The 19420-nt window shown below is 42.3% G+C and overlaps 1 protein-coding gene across 2 annotated transcripts in view; it reads right to left on the bottom strand.

The window, feature by feature from the left end:
* The window catches only part of ank3b (ankyrin 3b), a 716427-nt gene that overhangs the window by 536488 nt on the left and 160519 nt on the right, over positions 1-19420 (bottom strand). The gene's annotated exons all lie outside the window — the stretch shown is intronic.

Consider the following 19420-nt stretch of genomic DNA (forward strand, 5'->3'; position numbering starts at 1 on the left):
CTTTCCCCAGCCCCACCTCCCCTCTCATTTGTCTATCCACACTCTCTCTCCCCCCCCCCCCACCCCGAAGCTCCCAGCTTCACTCCTGATGAAGGGCTTTTAGAGTCAAAGAGATGTACAGCATGGAAACAGACCCTTTGGCCCAACCCATCCATACTGACTAAATATCCCACCCCAATCTCGTCCCATCTGCCAGCACCCGGCCCATATCCCTCCAAACCCTTCCTATTCATATACCCATCCAAATGCCTTTTAAAATGTTGCAATTATACCATCCTCCACCACTTCCTCTGGAGCTCATTCCACACACGTACCACCCTCTGCGTGAAAAAGTTGTTCCTTCAGTTCCTTTTATATCTTTCCTCTCTCATCCGAAATCTATGCCCTCTAGTTCTGGACTCCACCAACCCAGGGAAAAACTTCATCTATTTATCATATCCATGCCCCTCATAATTTTGTAAACCTCTAAGGTCACCCCTCAGCCTCTGATGCTCCAGGGAAAACAGCCCCAGCCTGTTTAGCCTCTCCCTGTAGCTCAGATCCTCCAACCTTGGCAACATCCTTGTAAATCTTTTCTGAACCCTTTCAAGTCTCACAAACATCTTTCCGACAGGAAGGAGACCAGCATTGCATGCAATATTCCAAAAGTGGCCTAACCAATGTCCAGTACAGCTGCAACATGACCTCCCAACTCCTGTACTCAATACTCTGACCGATAAAAGGAAAGCATACCAAACGCCTTCTTTACTATCCTATCTACTTGTGACTCCACCGATTTTCCTGCTTCTCGAATGCTGCCTGACCTGCCTTGCTTTTCTAGATTACCTTGTGCAACTCTGGTGGGAGGTTGGTATTTGCACCGGGTGTACAATGGCCTTTTCAGAATGGTGGGCAGTGGGCTGTTGGCCTATTCTGAGATTTAAGTAATGGAGAGTTCTTCCAGCTATGCTGACGGGCAAAACTGAGCTAACATCAGATAGGAAGGGCAGCGTAGATAGTTAATAAGGACAGCTTGAGACAACGGCATGAGAAAATTCATAAGGCCTCATGGAGAGAAATCACTCTCTCTCTCTCTTTTCCCCCCCCCACCCCGCCCCAGTTTCCTTCATATCCTTCCTTACTTGGAAAGCCAGCTGATAAAACAAATTGAACGCAAAGATTCTACAAATTTCACTCCCAAGTATAGAAAACATCAATTAAACAGCTGTGGGTTTTTTTTTGCCCCTTCACCAGCCATTTGTTTCACAATCCTCCTGCCAAGTACCTTGGATGGCTCATTATAAAAATGGTACTTTATAAATAAGTTATTATTGTTTCGGTTTCCACTTTTTCCAAAGCCTTGTTCATTTTAAAAGACCTCTATTCGGTTAACCCTTGGTTTTCCTTTGTTCGCATTAAAAGAGACCCAGTTTTTCCACTTTTTCCTGGATGAGTCTACCCATACGTTTCTGCCATCGTTCTTGTAAATTGTCTCTGCACACTTCATTGCCTTCTCGAAGCTGACAACCAGAACTGCACACAGTGCTCCGGGTGTGGGCTAACCAAGGTTTAACCCCAAGTTGAGCATAACATTTCCATTCAATTCCTCTGGAAAGAAAATTCACTTTCACAGATACATCTGTACAGTTCAGAGGTTACAGCTGGGAACAAACCATTAAATGCATTTTTTTTTAAGATATGTCTGGATGTATCATATATTTAATTTTTAAAATTCAATTATTAGATGCGGCTGGGCCACCATTTATTGCCTGCCCCTTGTTGACTTTGAGGTGGTGTTGGAGAGCTGCCTTCTTGAAGCACTGCAGTCCACATGCTATAGGTTGATCTGATGTACAATAAGAATAGGAAGGAAGTTCCAGGGATTTTGACCCAGTGACACTGTAACAATGGCGATATATTTTCACATCAGGATGATGAGTGGCTTGGAGAGCAAACTAAGCTTTTTAACATTCATGCAAAGGTTACAAAACTGAGACTTTTTGCTTAGATTTACCTGTAACGTAATCTCAGGTCCAGTAAGATCTTAGGCATTAGGAGAGTTAATGTTACCCAATGCAATAGAACATAGACAATGTAATATCAACTCAGCTACGTTTCAGTTTTGTCATTCAACTGTAATTGTAACAAACTTAAACACACTTTAGAACGCTGCTATTGATCTGTTGACACAATCTAATACTTGCCACTGCAAATAAAATATAATCCAGTGCCATCCATACTGCAGAGTACCTTTGCTGCATTTAATGCAGACATCCATCCACTTGTCATCACACAGTGTAAACGAAAGCCTGAAGTTTAGCATTGCTGTATTTCTTCCCCCCTAATATTGCCTTTCAAAGGGCTGAAGTTCTTGCCCTGCAACACCAGCTTTGAATAACAGCGATTTCAGTAACTGTGACGGTTACTGTCATCAACCTTCTAGAACAGGTAAAATGTGTCATGCAAGAACTTCTCAATGTTGGTAACATTCAAATTAACTTTAACCATCTTAACGTCTAACAGAATGATTCTGTAAAGGAGAGAAGGCCAAGTCTGAGTGAGAATGTTCAACACACCACTGCCAGTGAACAATCAACAGATGGTAATCAATACATTTCAACTCTAGTTCAAATTAAGATACCGGAAAACTGGTGGCATTCAAGATCCAGATGCTGTTATAATCATCTATGCATCAATAGCTGATCAGGAATACTTTTCTGAAAACTATTTCCCTGGATAATGCAGCTAGGTACCAAATTGGTGTGGCTCCAGATTAGATGCCTACTTCTCCATTTGATGAGCCACACTATCCTACATTCCAGGCACCCCTCGATGCCACCTGACCCAGCAAGACCAGAACTGCCCACGGCCCAAACCACTGAGACTAAATTTTGGAAACGGCCAATTCCCAGAATAGATGGATTTCAGTTACTGTAACTGGACTCATTGATTGGGGGAGTATCTCAGCAACAAATAGCATTGAAGACTGAAGTTCCAATGGAAATCCCCCAACCACCTTCATCCGGCAGAACAAAGGGACAGATGCCTATCAATTCGACCCTAAAAAGAGATATTTCCCTGGTATCATCTCCACAACGCAGGAGCAACTTTCCAGCTTCCCCATTTCCAGAATATAGGAATAAACTTTTCTTCCCGTGAAATTTGAAAATTGCGTTTTGGTTTGAGAGGGGTTTTGCTTTGTGCACGAGTGCTGGCGAATTCAGATTGCTAGTTTGTCAACTCAGAACTCTGAACAGGATAGAGTGACACATGGTGGTTCATTTCCCTGGGAGAACAAGAAATATGAACTAGATCCATTCCACCGGAAAATTGCATTCTGTTCATTCATGTATGTCATAGAACATAAGCCAGTTTGTTGGATTACAATTAATGTCAACTGACTACAGTGCTCATTAGTTTGCCCTGCAAAGGGATAACGGAAACACATATAGATACACACAAGATCACAGAACAATAATCAGTATAGATACAATGAAGGGTTCCAGCCCGAGTAATACTCATGCTTCATTTCATATTGAGCAGTAACAGTAACCATAGGCAACGCAGGATCCACATACTAGTCAGTCCTGCAACATGCAAACAAAACTGTGCAGAACAGATCCAGAATGCATAACAGCACTTGGCACCTCACTAAAACTTGGGGAGCTGCCGCTAACGCACAGTGAGGAAAGGCCACTGGTTGAGGTCCTTCTGTTGAAGTTCAGTAGATTCTATTCAGTTATCAGACCCTCCCAAGGCCTCAAATGCAAGTCTTGTTGAAGTAACGGATGCTTTTGGTTTGTTTGGTTGGAGTCAAACTCCAATGTGTGTTCATTTCCACGATATGCTACTGCACAGAACCAAGCAGCACTTGTGATTTTGTATATATATTTCTATTTTTACGAATAAAGTATATTTTTGAAACTTAAAATAGCATCTAAAATGTGGAGATGAAAGGTAGAAACCATGAACCAAAGTATGAGAATTACGCAATCAAGCCTTATGAAGAAACCTCATGGATACTGGTCTCTAAAGTACAAAAGGATGTTTCAAAACATCCCTGTAAATTCTACAAAAAAAAACCTAATGTATAAGGAAAGCTCAACACTGCACCAATACATGAGGAAACCTGTTGAGGTCCTTCCGACAGTGGCACAAAGGTATAAACAGCAAATGAACCAATCTACTACTGGGTAAATCATGGCTGTTAATTGAGTAAATGGGACACCCACACAGTTCCGAAGCATTCCCGATGGAAAATTCACAGCAGGAGATGCCATTCTAACTTTGATTTGAAGAGACTGCACTAAGCTATCTCTACGTACAACATCACACTGGACTTGGGAACTCTTCCTGGTGCTGGAAACAAAACATAGGGAAATTCGGAAGACCAATCGCTTTCATTTTGTTGGACAGGAGTAAAAACCATTTCAGTGAACGAAAGCATATACAAATAATTTGACTGGCGTCACCACTCAGGAGTTTAGCTTACAAGGGAACAGTTGCAAAGTCAGCATTCCTTCTCTCCCCCCGCCACCCCATTCAAAATAAAAATATTTTTCTGTTCTCCTTTCACAGTCTTGATTTCACTTATTATTGTCACATATATCTAGCCACTGTGAAAAGTTTTGTTCTGCATTCAGTGCAGGCAGATCATACCACACAAAGTACACAAGGGCACTGGAACAGAGCGAGGAATACAATGTTGTGGCTGCAGAGGTCCTTAGAAAGCAAAATCAACATTAAATTTAAAAATTGAGAGATTCACGATTAGGACCTAAACGTTCTTCCCCCAAATGCTGTGGGGGTGATTCTTCTGACCATACGTTAAACTGAACTGTCAAACATAGAATCCTCTCAGAAGAGATTCTTGTGGGATTAACTTATAGAAAAATAGCAATTTATGCTATTAATAAACTCTCCCAGGTTATCCTCAAATGCAAACAGTTTAGAATTACAAAAATTCTTCCTTTGGATGAAACTAGAGAAAATCGTGATGAATTAGCAGAATGGAGTTCATGTCAAATTTGCATATTTCCATCACTGGAATTATTTTTTCAACACACACACACACACAATCATACACTTTGATCTGCTCATATTATAGCCAAGCTTGTGTTGCTAATGGTGCTGGTTATAAGAACAGAGAAAATGACACTGTGGAGTATTAATATTTCCAAGCAGTTATGTGGTCTTGTCTAATTCTTAACTTTAAGTCATTTGGATAGTCACAAAAATAAACAGGAGGAAACATTTTCTTAAAATAAAAAGATGTGAACACATTTTGCTGATAGGTTTTACACATCATGTGGCTCTTTCAAACCACGAGAAGACAATTGAAGAAATAGTCCATAATAAGCCCAGAGAGATATATCCTCCAGCAATCATCTGAAAATTAACTCCTATCCAATTAAAAGAAAAGAATAGTTATTTATAATAATTATCCAGTTAACTTGAAGCATCCTGAAGGAATTAACATGAAAACAAAGGCATTCGCTGAGAGTTCAGAGAAGCTGGAACACCATTCAACTGGATGGAGTCCAAGTCCCCGGTGCCTGTCTGAGCAAATGCAGCATGTGATGTGGTACAAAAGGCGATGATGTGTGTATCGCATGGTGCTCTCTGTGGAAAATTATGTATTTTATTTTTAAAATGATGCAGAGGGGCTACTTAGGGAATGCTCTGACTTCACAGCTGAGATTTCTAAAACATTATTGCTCCAGCAGCTCTCTCAAAAGTCAACGCTTGCCAGCTCTCCTTTGCAAAGGCTTTCCCAACTGGCATCAACAGAAGCTTATCAACCTGGTCACTCCCAAGGTGCAAGAGGGAATAACACCAGCTCCAACTCACATGGAGGTGTGTTTGTGGGTAATGCTTGGTCTGAGTGATCTCCTGAACTCAATACGAGCTCTTTCGAGAGAAATTCTCCAGCGCACTTTTCCCCTTGATTGGCATGGGATTTTACCAGGAGTTTGCAGGGAAAGATGGATGTGACCAGTCATGATGCTCCAGACATCTTGGATTGGTACTAGCTTGAAGGAAGAGCTGGTCTTTACCTGCTTTTCAATCCCTACGATTATTGTAGGGGGGTCATCTCCAATCTGAGAAAAAGTGACTCAGTACTCAGGATCTTTCAATATTGCAGCAGGATCAAGGCAAGGCAACAGTATTATTTTTTATCCTCATTCATTCATGGGATGAGGGCATCGCTGGCCAGGCAGCATTTATTGCCCATCCCTAATTAGCCAAAGGGCAGTTAAATGTTATCCACAGTGCAGTGGCTCTGGAGTCACATGTAGGCCAGACCAGGTAAGGATGGTAGTTTCCTTCCCCAAAGGACATCAGTGAACCACTTGGGTTTTTCAACAATGGATTCATGGCCATCATTAGACTCTTAATTCCAGATATTTATTGAATTCAAATTCCACCCTCGGCCATGGGGCGATTCGAAACCACGTCCCCAGAACATTACCTGGGTGTCTGGATTAACAGCTCAACGACAATACCATGAGAGTCGAGAGTGTGGTGCTGGAAAAGCACAGTGGGTCAGGCAGCATCTGAGGAGTAAGAGAGTCAATGCTTCAGGCACAAGCCCTTCATCAGGAATGAGGCTTTGAGCCGAGGGGGTGGGGGCAGCTGAGTGCGCGACAGGTAGATGGAGTTGGGGGTAATAGCTATAGGTCAGAGAGGAGGGTGGAGTGGATAGTTGGGAAGGAAGATAGACAGATGGAACAGGTCATGACAGCGGTGCTCAATTGGAAAGTTGGAACTGGGATAAGGTGGGGGAAAAATTAGGAAACTGGTGAAATCCACATTTATCCAGTGTGGTTGGAGGGTCCCGGGGTGGAACATGAGGCATTCTTCCTCCAGGCATGAGGTGGTTAGGGTGTGATAACGGAGGCGGCCCAGGACCTTCATGTCATTGGTGGAGTGAGTGAGGAGTTAAACTGTTTGGGCAAGGGGAGGTGGGATTGGTTGGTGCACGTGTCCCGGAGATGTTCTCTGAACCACAAGTAGGCATCCTGTCTCCCCAATGTAGAGGAAACCGCATTGGGAGCGACGGATACAGTAAATGATGCATGTGGAAGCGAAGGTAAAATTCTGATGGATGTGGAAGGCTTCTTTGGGGCCTTGGACGGAGGTGAGTGGGAGGTGTGGGCATGGGTTCTGCAATTCCTGCAGTGGCAGGGAAGGTGCTGGAAGGGGAGGGTGGGTTGGTGGGGGGGGGGGGGGGGGTGCGTGGACCTGACAAGGGAGTTGCAGAGGGAATGGTCTTTATGGAAAGCAGTTAGGGGAGGGGTTTAAAATATATCTCTGGTGGTGGGGTCGTTTGTCGATCGCAGAAATGGCGAAGATGATGCAATGCATACAGAAGTTGATCAGGTGGAAGGTGAGGACTAGGGGCGTTCAATCCTTGTTGCGGTTGGAGGTGTGGGAAGTGGATGAGATGCGCTGGAGGGCATCAACCACGTGGGAGGAGAAATTGCAGTCCTTAAAAGGAGGCGGCCATCTGGTGTTCTGTGGTGGGACTGGTCCCCTGGAAGCAGATGCTGCAGAGGTGGAAGAATTGGAATAAGGGATAGCATTTTTACAGGAGGCAGGGTGAGAGGAGGTGTAGTCCAGGTAGCTGCGGGAATCTGTGGGTTTGTAGAAGATGCCCGTGTTGAGTCGGTCACTGTTGATGGAGATGGAGGGGTCCAGAAAGGGGAGGAAGGTGGTTGAGGTGAACATAAGCTCACAGTAAAACATGTTGGTGAAGTTGATCAACTGTTCAACCTCCTCATGGGAGCAAGAGGAGGCACCGATACAGTCCTCAATTTCCCTCCCCACTCCTATCCACTTCTTGCAAAGACCATCCCCTCCGCGCCTCCCTTGACAGGTCCACGCGCCCCACCAACCCACCCTCCCCTCCCAAGACCTTCCCCTGCCACCGCAGGTATTACAAAACCTGTGCCATACCCACCCGCCTCACCTCCATCCAAAGCCCTAAAGGAGCCTTCCATATCCAGAGTTTTGCCTGCACTTCCACACATTTACTGTATCCGTTGCTCCCAATGCGATCTCCTCGACATTGAGGAGGCAGGATGCCTACTCACTGAGCACTTCAGAGAACACCTCCAGAACACCTGAACCAACCAATCCCATCTCCCCCTCCCACTCCAACAAGGACATGCAGGACCTGTACCTCCTCCATCATCGCTCCAATATTACCCGACACCTGGAGGAAGAAGGCCTCATCTTCCATTTGGGGACTCTCCAACCCATGGCATCAATATGGATTTCACCAGTTTCCTCATTGCTTCCCCCGGTCAACCTTATCCCAGTTCCAACCATCCAACTCAGCATTGCCCTCATGACATTTCCTACTTTGTCTATTTTCCCTCCCACCTATCCGCTCCACCCTCCTCTCTGACCCATCACCATTACCCTCACCTCCATCCACTTATCACACTCTCAGTTACCTTTCCCCCAGCCCCACCCCCTTGGCTCACAGCCTCATTCCTGATGAAGGGCTTTTGCCTGAAATGTTGACTCTCCTGCTCCTCGGATGCTGCCTGACCTGCTGTGCTTTTCCAGCAACACACTCTCGACTCTAATCTCCAATCTTCACTTTCACCTAGTTGCCAATACCACTTTTTCATCACCTCTGGCTTGAAGGGGAGATCAACACGAATTCGGATGCAACAAAACAGCTGATTCAGCATCAGATGACTCATTGTCCTGAGCAGATATCCCATGGATGGAACTGTCTGTACCATTGCGATGTCGATCCACAAGGACTAGGTATGTCTAAGGTGGAATGGTGCAAACCAATTGACATTTGGATACTGCATTTAATAGACAAGGCATCCCAAGGCTCTTGCCAGGAAGGACAGACGAAGAATGGATTTTAGAGTAATGTAGAAATGGATTAAAAGGTATGTAAAAGTTCAGTCAAAAAGACTTGAAGAGGTTTTTGAAATCAGTGTGCAGAAAAGTAGAGACTTGGAGAGGAAGTCCAGTTGCTGAAGACTCTCCCTCCATGGATGAGTGCGATTTTTGAGCATGGGGTGGGGGTTGTGTGAAATCAGAACGTGGGTGGGGGCAGAGGCATCTGCAAAGTTACAGGAACAAAAGGCCGTGGAGAACTTAAGAGTCATGGAGATGTACAGCACAGAAAGACTCTTCAGTCCAACTCATCCATGTGAACCAGATATCTGAAATAAATCTAGTCCCAATTGCATGCACCTGGCCCATATCCCTCTTAAACCCTTGCTATTCATGTACCCATCCAGATGCCTTTTAAATGCTGTAATTGTACCAGCCTCCACCACTTCCTCTGGCAGCTCATTCCATGCACGCGCCACCCTCTCCATGAACAAGTTGTCCCTTAGTTCCCTTTTAAATCTTTCCCCTTTCACCTTAAACCTATGCCTTCCAATTCGGGACTCGCCCAACCTGGGGAAAAGACCTTTTCTAGTTATCCTATCCACGTCCCTGACGATTTTATAAACCTCCACCCCTCAACCTCCTACTCTCCAGAGAAAATAGCACCAGCCTATTCAGCCTCGAGCTCAAAACCTCCAACCCTTCTTTGAAAAGACTTTGTAAAGAAAAAGGAGGATTTTAAATTGGATGCTTCCAATGTTGTGTATCATGAAGTCTTAGGACAAGATTGAATACAGGCAATTGCAGCAGAGCAGAGCAGAGTGATCATTACCAGAATAGGTGGTGTGTAGGGAGGTAAACAGTATGGGGCGACAAGAAGGATTAAGTAGCTCAGTGAAGATTTGGACTTGGTATGGAGGTTAGGCAGTCATTTGCTTGACTTGCATGGCTGGACAGTGGAAATTAAGGAAGGTGCTAAAAACGATGGTCTCGGTGTCTTAACTCATGCCATACAGAAGTCAGCAGTCAGGAAGATGCAACGGAAGATGGGGGGAGTGGATGAGTACGTTTCCTGATTTCCATCTAACTGCTGAGGAGTCACAACAAGTGCTTGATTTTCAGTCGAAAAGCTTGAGCTGAAACACCATCAACAGTCAGGTGGGAGACAGACAGAATAAAATAGGTAGCTACAGATTACACCGTCCAAAACATGAAGGAAGCTAAATGGTAGAATTACCATCATAAATAAATGGAATTCACTTTAAAGTGAGCTTTTCTTGGGAGAAAACTCTGCATCTTTCAAGTGAGATAGCTTCAGAAGCAAGCTGGTCTCCATCCCCACCACCCCACCACCCCAGCGTGCTGGTGATATACAAAACAGACTAATTCCCACTCAGTGTTCAGTTCTGGTCAGCGTCCCTCAGGGAGGATATATTAGCACTGGAGGAGATGATGTCAGGGAGGATTCACCAACAATGTAGCCAGGATCAAAGGGCAAATGGATGAGGACAGTTTGTAAAGATAAGACGTGTATTCCCTTGACTATTAAGAGTTATCTAATTGAGGTGCTTAAGGGGATTAAACGAATTGACAGGGAGATTAAGGGGAAATAATTTCCTGTGGTGTAAGTCCAGTCAGTGCTAGCAGAAAACATTAAAATTAGAGCTAGGCCATTCAAATGGTTCAAATAAAGGATTCTGGAAATCACTCTCACAAATTGCTGACCCTGCGTCAACTGATCTGCTCGACACGAAGACTGATCGGGTTTTTTTTTTGTTTGGCAGGGTTATGAAGGTATATGGAACCCAGGCTGGTTGCTGGAGTTAAGATTCAGATTGGCCCTGATCTTAAAAAAGGTTGGTGTAACAGGATCAAGAACGTAAGTGACCAACTTCTCTTCCCGATTGAACTTTAATATCTCTTTCATAAATCTCTTTACAGCGGAGGGTGCTTGATCATAAAAGCCAAAAGAACTGCGGCTACAGTAAATCAGAAACACAAAAACTGCTGGTAAAGCTCAGCAGGTCTGGCAGCATCTGTGGGAAGAAATCAGAGTTAACGTTTCAGGTCAAGTCTGAGGAAGGGTCACTGCACCAGAAACGTTAACTCTGATTTCTCTCCACAGATACTGCCAGACCCGCTGAGCTTTTCCAGCAATTTCTGTGCGTAGTCACAGTCAGATGAGGTTTTCTTGATAAGCATCTCTTTCTCAATCATCTACTTGAAGCTGGTCTTTTAAAAAAAATTTTTTTTAAATTAGCTTGCGCTGTGGAGCTATCAATGGTGGGCTCCTGCTTTATTGTGGACATAAAGGGAGTAGCATTTTCAATCAAAATTTTAGCAACCATTGCAAACTTCCTTCACTGCCAGTTCCTATAATGTGTACTTTTCTGGAGATGTAATGTCAGTCAGTTATCATTGTGCCTATGGAAACTGGAATTCAGCAGTTCTTAAAGTCACACAACACATACAAGACAGCCTGGTGCTGTATAGCTACACTTGATCGAGACTTCGAACAGCTCACGCTGAGCAATTTGTCTCTCCGAAATCTCCATTTTGTCACTTGTACACACTTTATTATTGGCTTCAGATCCTTGTCTACATTTCAGGCTGCATGAATCATGAAACAGTGGGAGGCTGGAGGTTCGAACAGCACTTTTGACTTGAACTCCTTTCAACCATTCAGCCTTTATCCTGAGCAATGTTCCTCCTCACCCTCAATGCATGTCAGCATCATGACTGCATTCCTTGGAAGTGGATCTGCTCACTCAAACTGCACATCGACCGCTTTTTCTTTGCCATGCAACATTACTATAATCTGGGTCAAACGATTAACACTGGTCAGAATGAATTACTTACCGCAACACACAAAGGACACGGACTTTCTCCTGATGAAAATCGGATGGTGGAATTATTCATACCATTACACTAACTGTACAAGCAGAGCTACCTCTCAAGTTTAAGTGGAGCTAAAATGACTCATTGAAGCAACTGAAGACAACAAAATATTCAGCAGCTCAATATCCATGTTAAGGATCAAGCAAAACCTGCAAACTCCAGCAAAGAAAATAGTTGGAGACAATGAAGAAAACTAGATGAGTTAATGGTTGCAGTAGTTTATTGTTGAACCCACATCAGCATTGAACTCTGTCAGTGGCCAGTACATTCAGTTCTAACAGTGGTACTACAGTAACTCACCTAAGGGGATTAAATTGTAAGGACAAGTTGTAAAAACCAGTAAACAACATGGGTAAGGCGACTGAAGGAATCTAACAGTTCCGGTCTATCTTCCCAATTTTTTCTGGTGGGGGGGGGGGGGGGGGGGGGGGGGGGGGGGGGGGGGGGAGTCCAGGACATGGGCAGAAACGTCAAATTCGAACTAGGTCTTTCAGAGATCATGTCAGAAAACATTTCTCTACAAGAGGAACAGTGGAATTCTTGAAAATTTTGCCCCCAAAACTGCAGAGACCGTCAACTGAAAATAGCAAAGCCAAGATTCATCATTTTTGATGAGGCGAGTGTATTGTGTGTGAATTAAAAGGAACCAAGATGGGTAAATGGAAGAAGGATACAGATGAGCCATTATCTAATTGGATGGCAGCACAAGTTCAAGGAGTGAACTGACCAAATCCAGTTTGAATGAACTGAGTCAGAATCAATACACAAGGCAATGGTTATTTCTTTCAGAAAATCACTTCAAGTATTCTTTAGAGCATCTTAAACTTCCCCAGGTGAGTTAGACGTACATTTTTGTTGCTCTTTTTTAAAATAAGGGCTGATGTCTCCAACTGCATATTTCAGGGTAAGATGTTCCCTTTGTAAGATAACGACCACTGAAGCATTCACATTTCTTTATTCAGAGTTACTGAGTAGACATACAGGGTGTATGACAAATATTTTTTTAAAAACACACACAAATAATTATCTGGAGATGTTCAGCATCCCATATCCCAATACCCAACAATCTGCTCTGAGGGCCCTCTTGTAGCATTATGGTGGTGTCCCTACTCCTGGACTGAGACACCAGGTTCAAGTACCACCTGCTCCAGACCTGTGTAATAACATCTCTGGACTGCTCTGAAAACATTACTTTCTTTCATTTTGTGTTTGAGGATATTCCATTTTTATCTTTAAGCCTAGATTTTTGAAATACAGAATACCAAAAAGTTGGGTAGTTGTTATTTCTGTCTGACTAAACAGAGTCAGTGCAGGGATAAACAGCACTGTAGACTATGTTTATGGTTCTGTTGTTCTGCATTTGATTGAGAGTTTAGCCTGTGTTCCATCTATGTTCACAGTGCTTGAATGGTTAAGCCTGGGTGTGGACTCTCATAGTTGATCAGACCAAACCCCCTCAAGTTATATTAAGGAGGTAGCCTAAACCCCAGTGTTTTCTTATTTGAAAGATAAAATGTAAGGCGTTGCATTCCAGATGCAACTTGATTGATCAAACTACTCTACTTCAGGCAAAACAAACTTTATTTTTACACTACTGTTAAAATACAGACAACAAAGAAATAAAAGAATTGATTTCACTCTAACTATCAAAATACTTAAAATAATACATATTTTAACTACTAATTAACTGTCCCAATATAGTAATATCACAAACACACTTTTAGCAAAGGCATATTCAGTGAAACAAACTGTCTCACAGGCCGTTCGAGCAGCAGGAAGATAGGCCCAGCTTTTAGCTGTAACAGAGAGATGAATAAGAGCTTCCACATCCAGCTTTAAGACCCCACCAACTGCAGAAAGATAAAACTAAAAATCCTGGTTTTGTGGGAGCTTGACCCCACCCATTCAGGCTGCTTCTATTGTTCCAGCTTTAAACAGCCCCAAGGGCTCACAAGCTGTTTACTTTATTGGCTTTGAGCAGTCTCCGTCTCAATCTTTCTTCATTTAAAAAACACAGGATAAAATACACCTCTTAAAATCATAGTATCATCACAGCTCCCCTCTTTTTTTTAAAACAAGGAACCACTAATATACAAAAGTGGTTTCTTTTTAAAATCTTGAGTTATACTCCGTTAATACAATATAATACATACACATTACCCTGACTCAATGCCAACATTCACTAATATATTCTGTTTCAGTCCATTTTTCCCCCCCCCAAACACCTCCACCTTCATTCATCAAGGTTCTCTCATCCTGCAACATGTATAATTTTCAAATTGAATGGCTGCAATACTAAACTCCATGTCAACAGTTTGGTATTTTTATCCTTAAATCTTCCCAAAAACCTTAAGGGGTTATGATCAGTATTTACAATTGCCTCAAAACATTTATATTGCCAGTAATGTCTAACTATTACAATGCCAATACTAAACTCAAGATCTCCTTATCAATTGTGGAACATTTCTGTCGATGAGTATTCCAGTTTTTGGAAAAACACCAATCTGTCTATCTTCTTGTCGTCTTTGTGCAAGAGTACAGCACTGATCCCTATGTCTCTCGCATTGATTGCCACCCTGAATGGCTTTGTGTAATTAGGTGCGGCTGACACTGGGGCAGTGGTTAAGAGTTTTCAGTCTGTCAAATGCCTTCTGATAGTCCACCGTCCACTGAAATTTTCTGCACTTCAAGTCAGTCAGTGAAGCAATCATGTTACCAAAGTTTGATAGCAACTTATCATAAAACTACCCAATCCCAGGAATTGTAATACTTCCCTCTTCATTCAAAGGTCTGGGAAATTCCCTAATCATCTGTTTTCACATCCCAGGGGGCCATCTATCCATGTCCAATAACATGGCCTAGGATAGTGACTTTGGCTTTCGTGAACTCACTCTTCACCAGGTTTAATCACCAAGCCTGCCTCCCAAAGTCAATCCAACAATTCCAACAGAGGCTCCAAATGCTCCTTTAGTATAGGACTAAAAATCACCAGATCATCGATGTACACCACACAATTGGGTAATCCCAAAATTATTGGTTAGTCTTTGAAACGTGCTGGCACATTCTCCAAACTAAATGGCATGACTTTAAACTGATACAATCCATTTGGTGATTACCTTCGCTGTTTCAAATAAAAGGTACTTGCCAGTGTGCTCTGAGTAAGTCCAACTTAGAAAAATTGCTTGTCCTACTTTCTCAATACGGTCTCCCAAATGTGGGATAACTTATGGATTAGCTTTTGTAACTGCACTGACTTTACAATAGTCTACACAGAACCATCTGGTTTTGGCACCATTACTAAAGGGCCAGCTCCATTTGTTGCAACTCACTTAGATTATATGGTCTTTGAGCATGCATTCAATCTCATTTTGAACCTGTGCCAACTTTAGAGGGTTAAGTTTATGAAGATATTGCTTAAATGAAACAGCATTTCCAATAGGTAGATTATGCATAATCAGATTATTACTTTCCAGTTTATTCCCACATATCACCCCATGCGATAGTAATGAGTTTGGCAGATCATTTTCATTTCCCTCTGAAAGGTAACTCAATAACTTCTCCCAATTTTTCAGAACTTTCTCAATGTCCAAGTTAATTTGAGCAATGTCCAATTCAGAATCCTGTGAACTTGATCTTCATTGTGTTGTAACCAGTAACACATTCTTTTTTTGCTTTCCCTTCCTATCCTATTAATATACTTTTCAAGCATATTCACATGGCGCACTCAGATTTCTTAGTATCTGGCATTATCAAAAACAGTCACCTCACTCAAATTCCTTTCAACTTGCTAAGGCCCACTAAACCTTGTTTTTAAAGGTACTCTTACAACTGGGAGTAATAATCCCACTCTATCTCCAACAGCAAAATTGTGAATTTTTCGTTTCTTGTCTGCTACCGGTTTCGTCAAATACTGTCACTTTTAAATGCTGTCTCACCAACTCACTTTAGTCTGATCTTTAAAGGTGACAAATAGTCCAAATATGTAGTTTCTGTATTCCCTAATTTCTCCTTAAATAATTGTAGTGGTCCTCTCACCTCATGCCCAAAAACTAATTCAAATGAACTGAATTTAGTTGATTCTTTAGGTGCATCCTTAACTGTAAAAAGAACAAATGGAATGCCTTTTTCCTAATCCTCTGGATAATCTTTACTATAAAACCTTCAACATGGTCTTTAAAAATTAATGCTGCCATTATAATGTTCCCTGCAATTCTGGAAGGTAAACAATGGATTTGAATTTTTTTGTTAATTCCTTAGCTATTCAGAGCTTCCTTGAATAATTTTGACCTTTGATCCAACTGTATTGCTGTGAGCAGTCCATATCTCAAAAACAAATTGAGTTATTCTTCGACAATCCTTTTAGCTGTGATACTGCGTCATGGAATGGTCTCTAGAAATCGAGTAGATACATCCATTGTGGTCAACAAGTACTGATTCACACTTTTTGTTTTAGTTGGGGTCAGACACATCACTTAAGACTCTAGTAAAATGTTCCTCAAATGCAGGAATGGGTATTAAGAGTTTTGTCATTAAAGATTTTCCAATTACGGGACACATATGACATATCTGGTAAACTCAACCACATCCTTACGCAGTCCAGGCCAGTAAAAAAAATGTTCTTGTGTTTTGGCTTGAGTTTTCCTTCCTCCCAAAATACCTTGTACTGTTAACTCTGCTACCTGCAACACCATCTTTCTATTATCCACAGATAATCCAATTTGATGAACTTCTACCCACTTCTCATCTGCCTGAATGTGTGATGGTCTCCATGTGCTCATCAAGACTTCACTTTTAAAATCATAACATTCTGGGATGCATTCAGATTTTTCTTCGTGTATGCTTTTAGATACAATTGCTTTAGTTTTTCATCTTTCTGTTGTAATTCAGCTAATTTCTCTGAACTAAAAATATCCATTTTGTCCTCCAGTTGTTGTTAATTTTCCCCTCAACATTCGATTAAACAGTTTTGGATAATCGAACTTCAATTTTCTTATCTTTGATTTCTCCTGCTGTTTCCACCTGTGGCTTTTTTAAAAATTTCTCTTTCCCCCTCATGGGTTTCCTTTTTACCCCGTGATAAACGATCTTCTGTCAGATCTCCTTTTCCCTTACTACCTGAGGATTTCTCTTTTCCAATTTCCATCCCTCATGGATTGAATTTGATGTCGGAAGCCAAACTTTGATTAATGAACCAACTCATCAGCCATTTCTTCTGCTAATCTTGCAGTTTTAACTCTCTGCTCTTCCAACCGAGTTCTCACTACTTCAGGAAGTGTATTTTTTAAAAATCTATTTGCAATACCCTTATCCACCTATCAAAGTTTGATCCTTTCAAACTCCATGTACGTTCAACTAGGCTCCCTCCATAGATTCCTAAAATGTTAAAAATCACAACACCAGGCTATAGTCCAACAGGTTGATTTGGAAGCACTAGCTTTCGGAGTGCTGCTCCTTCATCAGATGAACGTGGAGTCTAATGAAGGCGCAGCGCTCTGAAAGCTAATGCTTCCAAATAAACCTGTTGGACGATAGCCTGGCATTGTGTGATTTTTAAACTTTGTACACACCAGTCCAACACCAGCTCCTCCAAATCCTAAATTGTCATCTGTCAGCTTCTGGTACTTGCTCATACGCACTTAGGATGGCTTTTTTTCACCTCATTATACTCCCCAGATACCACCTCTGATAGTGATGCAAATACCTCACTAGCTCTACCTACCAACTTTGTTTAGACCAACAGTACCCACATGGTCACCAGCCATTTCATTTGTTTAGCCGCTTTTTCAAAAAAAAAAATGAAAAATTCTACTACATCCTTCTCATTGAACTCAAGCAATGCTTGGACATATTTAAACAGATCCCAATCACGCCTTTGGCTCCAAAGGGTATGGTTCTACCTCACTCTCCTCATCACTACTCCGACCTTTCACCTCTACCTCCACCATTTTAAGTCAACATTGGAGGTTGGAACTGAAAAATTAAAAGTTCAAAAACTCTGTCTCTTCATTTTCTTCTACTAGGGCCTTCTTTTCAAATTCCTTTTTAATTCTGCCATGGCTAGTCTCTCTTTCTGCTTTTAATTGTAATTCAAATTGTTTCATTTCCTTTTCATGCTTAAGCTGCTTCATTCGCAATTAATTTTAGCCATTTCCATAGATTCTGATGATATTTCTAGCAATCATAAATGTCAAACTATTGCTGCATTTATCTCCTCTTTTTGCAGGGAGGAAGGCATCTCCAATTGCTTGTCTGCCAATTCCAAAACCTTTGCCTTAGTCACTTCCTGTAATACTCCAGAAATGACATCTTCCATCCCCAGGTAAGTCTTAGGCACTGAAAGAGCTATTATTACACAAGGCTCACCCTATTTAAACCATAGAAACGTCACACCCAAACTAAAAAAACACCAACACTCACCGCCTTGGAGTCCAATAATCCGAAACCCAACCTGGAATTAGAGATTTTGATCCTGACAAGAGCCCCTAATTTGTTACTGACTCGGCCAAACCCCCTCAAAATGAACCAACTCATCAGCCATTTCTTCTGCTAATCTTGCAGATTATTTTAAAGATTATTTTAAAGAAGATTATTTTAAAGAAAATATTAGCATTAAAAAGTCTAAGGCATTGCATTCCAGATGCAATTTGATTGGTCAAACTATTGGGCTTTAAGTAAAACACTTTATTTTTACACTCCAGTTAAAATACAGACAAAATAAAAATAATTGGCTTCACTGTAGCTATCGAAAGGCCTAACAAAATATTATATTAAAATAACTACTACTAATTAATTGTTCCAATATAGCAACATGCCATAAACACAACTTTGGCAAATACAAATTCAGGTGGTACAAAGTGAGGACTACTGAAGCTGGAGATCAGAGCCAAAAAGTGTGGCATTGGAAAAGCACAGCCGGTCAGATCGTATCCGAGGAGCAGGAGAGACGTTGTTTCGAGCGTGAGCTCTTCATCAGGAATGAGCTTTTGTGGTGGTGACTGGAGTGGCCAAGAGGTTAGTGGCATCTGAGCCATTCCAGAGGCCTGGAGAAGCTTCTCAGATGATCGAGGAATCCCAACTTTGGAGCCATGTACATGAAATTTTGGTGTGCTTACTTTCCTTGATGTCCAATATGCTGGAGAAAAAGCATTTGTTGAGTGTGTGGATTCTTCGGAGGATGAAGAACAGCAGAGGTCCTTTGAGAACTCAGAGCGTGTGGCCCTGAGCCGATGACAGGAAGAGTAAGCGGTGGCACGTGGCTGCGAGTGTGGAGCAGAGGATCCGGAAGGAGAACCATTTCAGGAGGCTTTGGATTAGCTGTAGGTAGTGGTTGTCCTGGTCAGGTCCGAATTGTGATGGACTGAATGCAGTCTGGAGTCCAACAGGGATGAGTTGGTTCTGTAGGCCGGTGCTGAGGAAGGAGATGGGGCTATGGTAGCGAATCTGCTTCAGGACATGGTTGAAGAGCTTCATGGCTGAGGAGACGACCAGGGGTGGGGTGCACTGAGAGAGACTCACAGAGATCCTTGTAGAGAAACGAGGAGAACTTCTTCAAAAGGTGGGCACCCTTGGGAGAGGCTTTGCAGTAAGTTTATAATTAAATAGGAGAAAGGGAGGACTGCAGATGCTGGTCATCAAAGTCAAGAAGTGTGGTGCTGGAAGAGCAAAGCCAGTCAGG

Source organism: Chiloscyllium punctatum, chromosome 38, assembly GCF_047496795.1.
Source record: "Chiloscyllium punctatum isolate Juve2018m chromosome 38, sChiPun1.3, whole genome shotgun sequence".
NCBI classification, from domain to species: Eukaryota; Metazoa; Chordata; class Chondrichthyes; order Orectolobiformes; family Hemiscylliidae; genus Chiloscyllium; species Chiloscyllium punctatum.